The sequence below is a fragment of the Cygnus olor genome, chromosome 3 (genome assembly GCF_009769625.2).
Source record: "Cygnus olor isolate bCygOlo1 chromosome 3, bCygOlo1.pri.v2, whole genome shotgun sequence".
NCBI classification, from domain to species: domain Eukaryota; kingdom Metazoa; phylum Chordata; class Aves; order Anseriformes; family Anatidae; genus Cygnus; species Cygnus olor.
This window is the reverse complement of record NC_049171.1, coordinates 114367958-114379553: the sequence shown is the minus strand read 5'-3', so window position 1 is coordinate 114379553 and position 11596 is coordinate 114367958. Positions and strand designations below refer to the sequence as shown.

The 11596-nt window shown below is 41.9% G+C and overlaps 1 long non-coding RNA gene across 1 annotated transcript; it reads right to left on the bottom strand.

Annotated features, from left to right (window-relative positions):
* Positions 1-254: 254 nt before the first annotated feature.
* LOC121067786 lies at positions 255-8294 on the bottom strand. Its single transcript, XR_005818450.1, has 3 exons — positions 8163-8294; positions 2604-2670; positions 255-338 (listed from the first exon to the last, which is right to left on the bottom strand). It is a non-coding gene; the product is annotated as an uncharacterized LOC121067786 (long non-coding RNA).
* Between the last annotated feature and the right edge of the window lie 3302 nt (positions 8295-11596).

The following is an 11596-nucleotide window of genomic DNA, read 5'->3' as shown; positions in this document are numbered from 1 at the left end:
AGGCTTTCTCTTTGGCCTAGATTTGATGAAAGCATTATTATCTGTGTTGCACAGACCTCCAGAGCTTTACAGTAGCTATGTCTAGGGGGGAAATAAATTTCAAAAATAATAATAAAAAAAAAATCCTGACTCTGCAGTACTAATAGCAGCAAAACTGTTGATGGTGTCAGTGGGAGTTGTTCCACGTGTCTGTGGTGCAGAGCAAAGTTGAAGTTGCCTGACATTAGCGGTGGCTGTAAAACAACGGCCAGTTACCTGTAAATGTCACCTGGCATTCAGACCCGCGCCTCCTGGCCCGAAAGACTGCACAGTTCACCACCAGGGGAAATACCTGCCTTCTGAAATTACAGAAACGTGGTAATTTAGAAGGGAAACTGAGCTCACAAAAGCTGAGGCTAATGCCCGGGCCGGGCTATCATTCACGGGGCAGGGCTCCCACACAAAGCCCTGCCAACAAAGGCGTCCTCGCAGGGCGCTGCAGCGCATCGCCTCGCGCGGCATCCCCCAGCTCAATGCAGAAAAGCTGCCTCTTTGTGCTGTGGAGAGGTTTAGAAGGAGGATTTGCAGAGTAACTGTAAGCTATACCAGGGGCATCTTAGCTGTAATTAAATCCTTTATTCATTTTTCTCCCGGCGCGGGCCATATTAGTAGCCAAATGGCATATTCTGTTGAAGGGCATAAGCAATATTTAAACAGTGATTGGGCTTAAATGCAAATCTAGGAATTCGACAATTTGGGTTGATTTTCTTCCCATGCCCAAAAAAGAAGAGACATTGTGGCTGAGGTTAAAGGAAGGCTGATTTTGCTATTCAGGATTGCAGGGGGACTGGAGCAGGCTTTCTCCTTGACCCCAAAAATGCAGCCTTCGTGTGTGAACATCTTTCTCACCACATGCAGCGCAGTAGGGGAGGTTCCCTGCCTGGGCTGGGCTCTCACCGTGTGCCATGGCTGAGCGAAGGGGCTGACGCTTTTGTGTGTGTCCCACGTGCGGCTGCCGTCACATGAATCCCCAAATCACTCTTTCAAACTCTTTTTCAAGCACCTACTGTGGCTTGCCTGCAGAGTATTTGGGTCAGCATATGGATGACCAGGTGAAATCCTCGGCTTCAGTTATGAAGATGAACTTAAAAAATCTTGAGTTAATCCTCTTGGTCTTTGAGCCTAGGACTCCAGCAATAATTTGTTTTCCAATGGAGTTGGTGGTTTGCTCTGGGAGAGACTGTGGCTTTCGGTGAACGGCAGGTTCTCCTTCTACCTTTTCTAAATTGCCCTTAATTACCAAACTCCCTAAGTAGCCAGCAACAGCAAGATCCCCAGGAGTTCCAAATAGCTGCCATGCGTCTTTCTCTCACACTTGCAGGGCTTTAGGATGTCTGCCAAAGGCATGCAGCAATAAAGCTTAAACGTATTAAATGAAATGAAGTGCCATCAAAGCTTGCAGTGGCCTCTCCTCTAGTCCTGTTGCCTTTCAGGGTTTTTCTCCCTGTCCTAGCTCACTCTGCCTTCATCCCTTTTTTCTTTCATTTGGAATCGTTGGTTCTTTGCTTTCTCTCTTGTTTCTTTTCTCCTTCTTTTGGGAGGAGAAAAAGGCAAACCGAGGGAGCCCAACCAGCTATCTACATGGTGTCCTTTGATGTTGCTGTGCCTTGTCATACATACCCATATAGCACTTTGCATTCCCTCATTCATTGCTTCATCCCTTCCTCCCCTCAGACCTACATCCCCCATGCTTCATTTCCGCATATATTCTGTATTTCCCTCCATATTTCATCCTGCAGATATTTTCCTCAGTTTAGAGCTGCTAAAACCAATGTCAGCTGCATGCAGGGTACATGAGAGAGTGGTTGATAGTTTTGCACATGCATTTCTTTGAGTTGTCTATTGGAAACCCCAAGTGCGTGCACGCGTGTGTTGAGCTGCAAGTGTCTTGCCTCCCTGGCCTCACGGTGCTGCGGGTGCTCCCAGCCATGCTCTGCTGTGTGCAATTACCCTGATTACATGGGCAGTTGTGGTAATTGTGCAGTGCACAGATGACTCATTAGTTCTGCAATTATGCATTTTCCTGAAGAGTTACTGTGGATGGTGGCCTGATAATAGCTTGGCAGGCTGAAGTCTGACCTTTGCTTGTTTATCATCTCAGTATGAGTAGCTTAAAAAAAGGGAGGCAAAGCAGTTCTTTTCAGCACCGAAAATTAAGCGTTTTTGCTCAGGCTGAAACTCAGGCCACTGACAGTTGTTACAGCTGTCCTGCAGAGCAGCTTCACACGAGGGTGCGGATAAGGGGGCCGGATGCAGCCTCTGTTGGGAGAGGTATGTGCGCCTTCCTCAGCGCACTTGAGTTGTCCCACTGAAGTCAGTGGAGCTATTTCTGTTGGTAAAAATCAACAGCGACTTAAGTACCTTACTGAATGGTGACACCTAAGGTGGGGGTGACAGATTTTCTTCCTGAAACAGTGGGCTTTCTTATGATACAGCTGTTGCTGGATATGAAATCACTCTTCTTCTCTCATCCTTGTAGGAGGCTATATGGAAGGTGCCCCTATTTACCTTCCCCGCTGTTACATTGCATTAGATGTATGGGAGAAAAAGAAAAAAAAGCTCACCACAAAGGATTTTGGAGCCTGTCATCCAGATTTCCCCAATTGCTCGCCTGAGTGCATCTCCCAGATCCTGTATCAGAGCAGGAGGGGAGAGATTAGTCAGGTTACACTCGCTTTGAAGTGAAGAACAGCCCTGCGCAAAGATGCTCCTTGATCAAAAGGATGCAGTGATAAGATAGGAGACGCTGAAGTCTGGAGAGATGGTGCAGACACCTGCACCCAGATGGGAACAGAGCTAGATGTCCCAGTTGATGCAAGGGTTTGTTGCACATCTGATAAGCAGGGAAAATGGAAAACAACCGCATGCACCTATTTTCAGGCTCAACTGAGCTGTAATATTATTAAGGAACTTGATTCAGTCTTTTCCAGAGTAGGGTTTCAGACTGCAGTAAGGTCAGACAGAGGAGCTCTAGTGAGGAAGTGGAAAATCAGCACTGAGTTTGTAAATTTTATCTGTTTGGAGGGAAAAAGAAAAAAAATGTGTAAATTTTCAAAACTTCTATTTACCCTCAGCTGAAATGGAGAGGTGAGAAAATGATAAATGCTTATTCAAGCAAGTTTCCATTTTACATGAATGGTCAGGAGCGTGAGAAGATTACTGCTTTATCCGAGCTAGGTTTGTTTCAGAATACTGTGCTCAGCATTTGCAGGTTTGACAATTTCTGGCCAGAGATTTTTAGAGGACTTTGGAAGGTCTGTCTAGTTATTTTGAGTGTACTCAGTGATTTGGATGTAGGTTTCAAGTTGTCTTTTGCGATGGAGGTCAATATCTTAATGGCACAAACCAACAATAAAATTAAAAAAAGTTTTTCTTCCTGGTTTTGAAAATTAAAGAGGCACATTTAGGGAACCCAAACAGCTATCTACACTGTGTTCTTTGATGTTGTATTTCTTTTCATGCATGAAAATTTATTCCTTTGTACATAAAATAAGGTTTAATGGTTTTGTTTGAAAATTAACCTAAGATATTCCATACCACAGCATGAAAAATAAGATATTTGGACATTAACAGAATCCCCTGCAATTCCTACTATGGAACAACATTTCATTAACTTGAAATGTTTCAGAATAGACTGAATTTCATCTCCTACTGGAAATGCTTCTAAGCTTTTCTGACCAGCTTTTATTAGCTTACATCCATTAAAAACGACCATGCTGCACTTCTCCACGTTACAAAGCTTGCAACAACTGGCATCGATGTCCTGTTATTCCAGAATACAACTATATGAAGGAAATGGAAGGAAAATAGAAACTTGAAAATAATTTGCAAGGAGAAAGCATTTGGCAAACCAAACCTAGATTTATTTTTTGTGTAAAGGGTCGGTTGTTTTATTATTATTTGTTTGTATACCAAGAAACCTGGACCAGGGCCTCCAGCAGAGCCCTCTTGTGGATGCTGGTCTACCCAGGCCATGGTGCACTTCCAGCGTAAGTCTGATTAGAAAGATGGGGGAGAAAAATTCTCTGATCCAGAAAAATTAGGGAATCAGCAATTGCTGGCAATTATGTTAAATGAGATATAGCATTGTTTTTCCTATTAGCCTCTTCCAGATTACAGAGCCATCAGAAATGGCTTCACAAGATGATTAGAAGTGAGAATAATAACCTGTGGACATATTTCAGAGAATATTTTGTGTATTCCTATAATAGAAATGTTGACTATTGTATAATAGAAATGACAATTATTGTTTTTGAAGTGCAGAAAGGCTTCTGCATGTTCAGTATGTTTCACACACATGGGGAAAGTATACTGTTGTGGTTTTTTTTTTTTTTTTTTTTTTTTTTTTTTTTTTTTTTTTTTTTTTTTTTGTTTGTTTTGTTTTTTTAATCTTCCTCAGTGTAAATAAGTGCGGGTGGTGATCCATTGACTGTTTTCCATATCTGGTCATCTGGCTTTTGCTTCCAGTTTGGGTTCTGTATTTGGACAAGGAAAAAATGATTTTTAGCAAATTCTCCCTGTCCTTTGGGAAAATTATCATAACTCCTCCATGTCCAACTGGAACAATTTTTTAATGCTTCTAGGGTTTCTCTATTAGAATTTCTACACAACAAGTTAATCTACTTTTATGAACAATTTACAGTTCCCTACATACAAATGTGAGCAATCAGGAGCTTTTCCCAAAGGTCTTCTCTTGCTTCTCTTATTACTTCTTGGCTTCATGAATCTTCCCTGTCTTCCTAGCCTTTTCTCCATGAGACTGACTCTGTGTCTCAGTGAGTTTTGGCCAGAAGTATCAGCTCTTCCCTTAGTCTCTTCTTCAAAGAGAGAGGCACAGAGAGACACACACCACTTCTGCTCAATGCTCCAACTCCTTCTGGGCACCTGGCTGGCACCTCTTTGGGAAAAGTCTGCCTGGGTAAACCAGCTGTGACAGCACCTAAAACTAACGAGCAATCTGTTCACTCCCTAAAAACCTTTCTCTGTTTCGAGCCTTTGTGCCCCAGCCTACATTCCCTCTCTGTACTAATTCTTTTGCTGAAAGCATGGCAAGATACTTTGTAAAATGAAAAGTTTTTGCCTGCATCTGGCGTTAGCCTGTCTGTGAATCACTAGGTACTAAGACATTTTCATGGTAGACATATTTTCCCTCCCATCTTTATCCCCATGGATATGTGCTAATCATTTGATTGTTGAAGCCCTGGCTTTTTGGCTCCCCCAGTATCAACTGACAAAAGACACACATTAGCATTATCCTAGATTGTGTCTGTTACCCAAGGTCACGCAAGATAAGCCGCCAGCTGTCCGCTCCACCAAGGCACGGTACATTGGACATTAATTAAACTGCATTCAATACGGTTCAGATTGATTCAGGATGCCAAGATGCCTCGGCTGAGTGGTGCAAAATGTATTAGCTCAAATCGCTCTGCCAGGACAAAATGCATTACAGCAGCATCCAAATATTTTCAGAATCTGAGACATGAGGTTTAATAAATTAGAGGATAACCAGATAATTGATTTCCGACATATTAGAGAAAGGATCCAAGTGCCTAAAGGGGCAGGTATTTGACCAAGGGAATGCTTATTTTTTTGTGGATGTAAAACCTGGTTCATAACAGCCAAAAGCTGAGTATCCCTGGATCATGAGAAGTCAAGTAGTAATCTAGTATTCTGCAAAATATTTTTCATTTCAGTTAACTGAACACAAAAGCAATTTGCTGTCCTCTTTCTTTCTCTTTCTTTCTTTCTTTCTTTCTTTCTTTCTTTCTTTCTTTCTTTCTTTCTTTCTTTCTCTTTTTCTTTCTTTCTTTCTTTCTTTCTTTCTTTCTTTCTTTCTTTCTTTCTTTCTTTAATTCTTGTGGAAGAATCAAATTATTTTTCTCCCTCTAAGTGAACAGCAGGCATAGTAAGGGAAAAAAATACTGTTTTCGCCAGGAATCTTTGCTGTGGAAATGCTTAAGTTTCTCTGTGAAAATGGAATTTCCTTTCAGAAGTAATTTAGCAAAGAAAAATGACAGTTTTGTCCAGTGGCTGGAATTATACCACCTTCCATGTGAAAAGCTTTTTGGAACTATGTCTTCACTACAGAAAGCTGAACAGTGCCCTGAGGAAACCTGACAGTTGTTCCTGACATGAAAACAACTTCCTGGTTCAAGGAAGGTTTGAGTGCCTGTTCACATCAATCTGTGTCATGAGGTCTTCAGGGATTTTATTTTTATTGAAAGCATAAAAGAAAGGCAAACGCTGAACAGGTATAGGCGCCATGCTCATCCCATAGGCTAACAAATGGCTTATCAATGAGGACATGCTGGGATCCGTCATGGGGCTACGGAGAAGGAGGATGTACCCCGCAGTACCCTTCATCTACCAATTATTAACATCATTACAGCTGGCTCTGAAGGCTCCAAGAGATAAAAGTCATGCCATAGTAGGAGATGACACACAAATGGTCCTTGTTCCCTAAAAACCTGGCAGACTAACAAGGCAGACAAATAACAGGAGGAGGAAAGTATTCCTGTTATCAGTGTGTAGGTGGAAGGGGAGTGCCAAAAGCTTCATGGATTTGTCCTGGAAGCAGAGCTGGCCACAGGACCTGGATTACTAAGGGGCTGCCTGTCTCTGAGTTGGGTTCCTTGTACTTGACTCCGGATTTTCTAGTACCACCAGTTCATCTTCCTCAAGAATTGGCCTGAACAGCTAAAACATGTTTTGTAATGTCTTTTTATGCAACTAATTAACACAGTAAGTACCCTTGCTGCTATGCTGTCAGTCCCAGTTCCCTTGACCTTTTTTGTGTCCTTCAGAGGAAAAACCTGCAGCCGAAGGAAAGAACATTTGGGATGTTTCCACACTAAAAGCTTTCCTGAGACCAAGAGCTCATATGATAACAGTATAATCTGCACATCCTGATGGCTTTATTCCCTGCCTCTCTCCATGGCCTGTCCAGATGTCCCTACTTGCTGCTATAAATGAAGGTTATTACTCCCACCCTGACATTAGCCATTGATTGAAGTGTGGTTTTTCAAGCTGGAGGGAGGAGGAAATAGCAGAGAGCAATAAAGCCATAGTTCATGGTGTTTAAAGCAGTGCAACATCTCACTAAGAACCAGGTGTGAGCCGAATGGACTGAATAATAGGCCCTAGTTAGCACCCTGTGAGCCCTCTGCATAATAAAGTTAAGACAGGAGGCTGGCAGTCAGCATCGCATATTCATCTAGCACAGCCGGCTCAGAAAATCTAGGATGGGAGCATCAATAATGTGTCCAGAGTCCACAAACCCTTCAGTCCAAACTCAGCTTTCAACCTTCCAGGTTTTTTCAAAGCAGTAAGATTTTTCTCTGAACTAATTGCCCTGTAGGAGGAAAAAAAAAATCTGGAGTTTTTCTCCAAACTAATCTCATCTCCACGTTTCAAATTACAGTTATTACATGAAAAAGTAGTATTTTGTGATTCTTTGGCACCCTTACTGTTCAGAAAGGAAGTTCAATGGGAACTTCAGCAGTCACATACAAATAGATGTGCGTAATCATACAGTAACTCTGACTTTTTTTCCACCCTAAACCACAAAGGTATTAGCACTTTTCACCACTTCAGACCAAATTTTAGGTGTAGAATCTGCCGTGGAAAGACTGAGATCCTGTTTACACAAAGGCAGTGAACTCTGCAATAATTTTATCAAACTAATAACCTGGGAACAGGGGCATATCTGCTGCACCAGCATAGCTATTTGGGCACAAATTTCCCTACCGGAAATCTTCATCCTCAGTTTTCAGAAGGGACCAGTCCTCTGGGGATGTCAGCAAGGCAGGGAGCCCCACAGAGGCAGTGAGAGTGGTGGAGTCCCACCGAGGAGCCCCCAACCCCTCCAGAGCTGAGCAGTGGGCATTAGGGGACCCTGGCTCCACCAAGCCCATGAGGAGTTATGCTTGTAAAGCAGCCACGACGTATTCCAATTTAGCATTAAAGTCCTTAAATTTTTATGAACATAAAGCTTGAAGGACAGAAGTTTTAAACTGGCCGAGGTCTTGGCTATGTTACCATTATAAGCATAAAGTATTCATGGCTTAAATCAGTCCCACTGCTGAGGATAGGTCCTAAAGTCCAGACTGCTCACAAGAGCCTACCTTATTATTTCAGTGGTTTTGTCTTCACACCTTCTTTCTTAGCAGTTTGTGCTCCAAAATCTTCTGTGAGAATCTGCTTCTGTATGAGAACAAACTTAATGCTGACCCATGCTCACGAAGGCTGCAGTTTTACTGCTGGGATCTGGTATCTGTGCTTGCTCAAAAGAAGTATGTATTTGCTGATATTCTGGGAATATTGCAGAGATAGGAATTTTAATAGGGGTTTTGGCGAGAGCTGGAGTTATGCTTCCTGGGTGCGATAAAGATGGCAAAGAGTCTCTGAGTGTCTGAGTTGTGGCCTAGACAATTACATCAGTGCTGTTGCTATTTCTTGTTTTGATGATGGTATGGATATCATTTTTCCATCTAATCTTTAAATTCAAGTAAGGAAAAAGAGAAAGTAACATCTTCTCTGTTCTACATCTGTACCATTAGAGATTAATCAGGTTCCTCAGGAGCTCTGCAAGTCCCAAGTGGCGTGTGTCAGCTGTGCCCTTGTGTTAGGTTTACTCATCTGTACACACACAGTACAGCTGTTTACTCACTCTGATAATAAAGACAGAGAGTCTTAAATCTCAGCCTGGTGCTTTCACTCTCCAGTTCTGCTTGTGTTATCTACAGGGAGCCACCTTTCAGACCAAGAAACGCCCCATGATGAGTTTTAAAGTGCCAAGTGATCATTTCCAAATTGCCACAAGAGGAGCATCCTGGGCCAGGGACTAAGTTTTTTAATTTTTATTTTACTTAGTGCTGCATGTAGCACAGAGTTGTCCAGAAAGCAGAGTGAGAAGCAGGCAATTATCAGCAGACATCAGGTAGCTCTTCCTGAGTCAGAAGTACAGGAAAGGAAGGGTCATGATTAGTTCATATTTCTTTTGTCCTGAAACTAAGCAGGCACATTCATTCTCCTGCATTTGATGCTTCCGGCCAAGGACCGTGGGGTTTGCAGCCGATGACATGATGTCACTCAGGCACTAATTCAGTCATCATTTGGGCAAACACTGTCTTACCAAGTGACGCGAAGCTGATGAACCAGCCCTGCACAATGCTGATACACGTGTCTGAGCAGCCAGCTGGTATTAGTTGCAAGTACTTGTGTCAGATGCTAGCCAAAACATCCCTCTCCTTTTTGAATTGCAGGCTCTGTTTTGTCTTTTGACTGCCTGCAGTTAAAAGACAAAACTATACTATGTTTCCATACCGCTATTCCATATTTCACACCAAAGAAATAAAATCACAGGAAGAAAAGAAAAATAAATAAATAAAAGGGGGGTGTACATCTGTTATACAACTGGGATAGGCATGCATCTTAACTTTGTTCTGAACTTCATACCATTGGCACAAGAGATGATGTACACCTACTGTGCCGAAACTGCATCAAATGGGAAACATGACTGGTTCCCTTCTTCAACCACCCCTTTATAGATAGTAATTTCCAAGTGCTGCAGCTGTTGGTAATGAAATCTGATCATCCAACAGTAATCTCATCACCTCGCTACATGTTCTTTACAGCCTGACTAGTCCTTGTCCCTTCAAAAGCACCTACTTCCACAGTCCGTACATGTGTACATCACAGCCATCACCCAAGACATTCAGGTCAGTGTTGTGTAACCTCACACATATTTGTAGCTTACAACATATTGTAGCAATTCTCCCAGCCCTTGGTTCTCTATCCAGCAATGTGTGTACGTATTCCCCTGTACTCACTTGCCAAACCAGCCAGGACCGCACTCGTGCCTCTTCACAACCCCTTTGCTGAGTGTTTATAACTTCTGCATGCACTTATCCACCCACCCACCCAGTGCACAAATTATCTTAAGCAGCAATTTCTGTTAAATGCATCTTGGAGCAGAAATCCACTTTATTAAATTAACAAAGGTAGAAGATCATTAATTTTTACTTCTGAGGACAACTCTGTCTCACACAATTGGCACCTTTTCCTCTAGAATCATTGCTTATATTTTTCCTGAAAACCCTAGCCAACACAAAATGAAATTTCCTTCTCTGCTTACAATGTGCTTTATCATGGGGTACCAGAGTACCAAGGGAACTTTGTTCCAGGAACCTGTGTAGTTTTATTTCTTTACTGTATGGGGATAGCATCTAGCAGACTTTCTCATGAGCACGTCTCTGGGCAATGGCACTTGATTGACAATTTTGTTTGTTGTTTTATTTTTTGATTGTTTTTGTTTGCTTCAAAAAAATTTTAAAGTACATCACTGATTTTCATGAACCTCATCACCAAGATGACACCCAGGAAAATATTTCAGCTGAAGTGTTCAGGGATGCCAAGAGATATACACCATTATTTCCAACTTGGTGCAAGTTGAGTGCCTTACGTACATACTACTACTTACCTACTTAATTACATAGGCTCTTTTGAAAATGAATCCCAGCTTCTTGTATCAAAGCCCAGGGCAAGATAAAGGCATAGGTACCCTCTGGGCTGGAAAGAGGGTGTGTGAAACTGGCTTTCAGCCATATTATTGTATGTGCCTGGCCTAAGTAAACATTGTTTAACTGAAAAATCTGTTCCCTGGGAGCAGGGATTGTCAAAATATTAAGATTCTGCCTATATTTTCAAGAGAATTGAGTGATCTCTCTGAAGGATAAGGACTGACTTCAAGAGTATTTGGGCTATTGTTTGCCCAAAGAAACAGTTCAAAAAATATATTAGTTCAATAACTAGAATAACTTTTCTGCTAGCAGGTTCTAATTGTAGAAAAGTAAAATATGTAATGTAGTATTTACTCCTCCCCCTCAAAATGTTTGGAGGGATTAAAAAGTAACATTGGCAGCTTAATTCAGTTGGACATGTTCTGTACTTTTTCTTCAAGTTCATCCTTCTCTAGAATCTCTTATGAAAAAGAATTTAACTGATTTCTCTGCGCTGATTTCAGTAGAGATTTCTGGTGTGCATGACCTCCACCACAGTAGGTTGGAGGAACCTCAGAAACAGTAATAGATTCGTTACTCTCTTGCAAGGTTTGGAACAGCTGCCACAGTGGGCCAGTCTTACATGAAGTTTTTCCTTCAGTGATAGCCAACAAATACAGAATGAATCTTCTGTGGTAGATCCTGGTGGGATTTTTCATTCAGCAGGTAAGAGGATTGCTGAGGCAGAGGTTGCATCTTAGAAGTCAACAGGAGCGTCATTTTCTGTGAATTGTCCATCTGAATTCTTTTGGAAAAGTGTTTACAGAGCTTTCCAGGGTCACATAGGAAAGTGGTGGCAGAGAAGTTGTACACTTTTCTCCCTGATTGCAAACATGGTCAGTAGCCCTTGAGTGCTACCTTTGCTTTTGATTTCAAAGTGTGTATCTTATGGATGCATTACTGGAAATTTTTGATTTTACTGTGTTTTGATTTTACAGCATTCAAAAAGGTGCCATTGCCTGCTGTGGTGCAAAACATTTCAGGTATCTTCTAAGTTT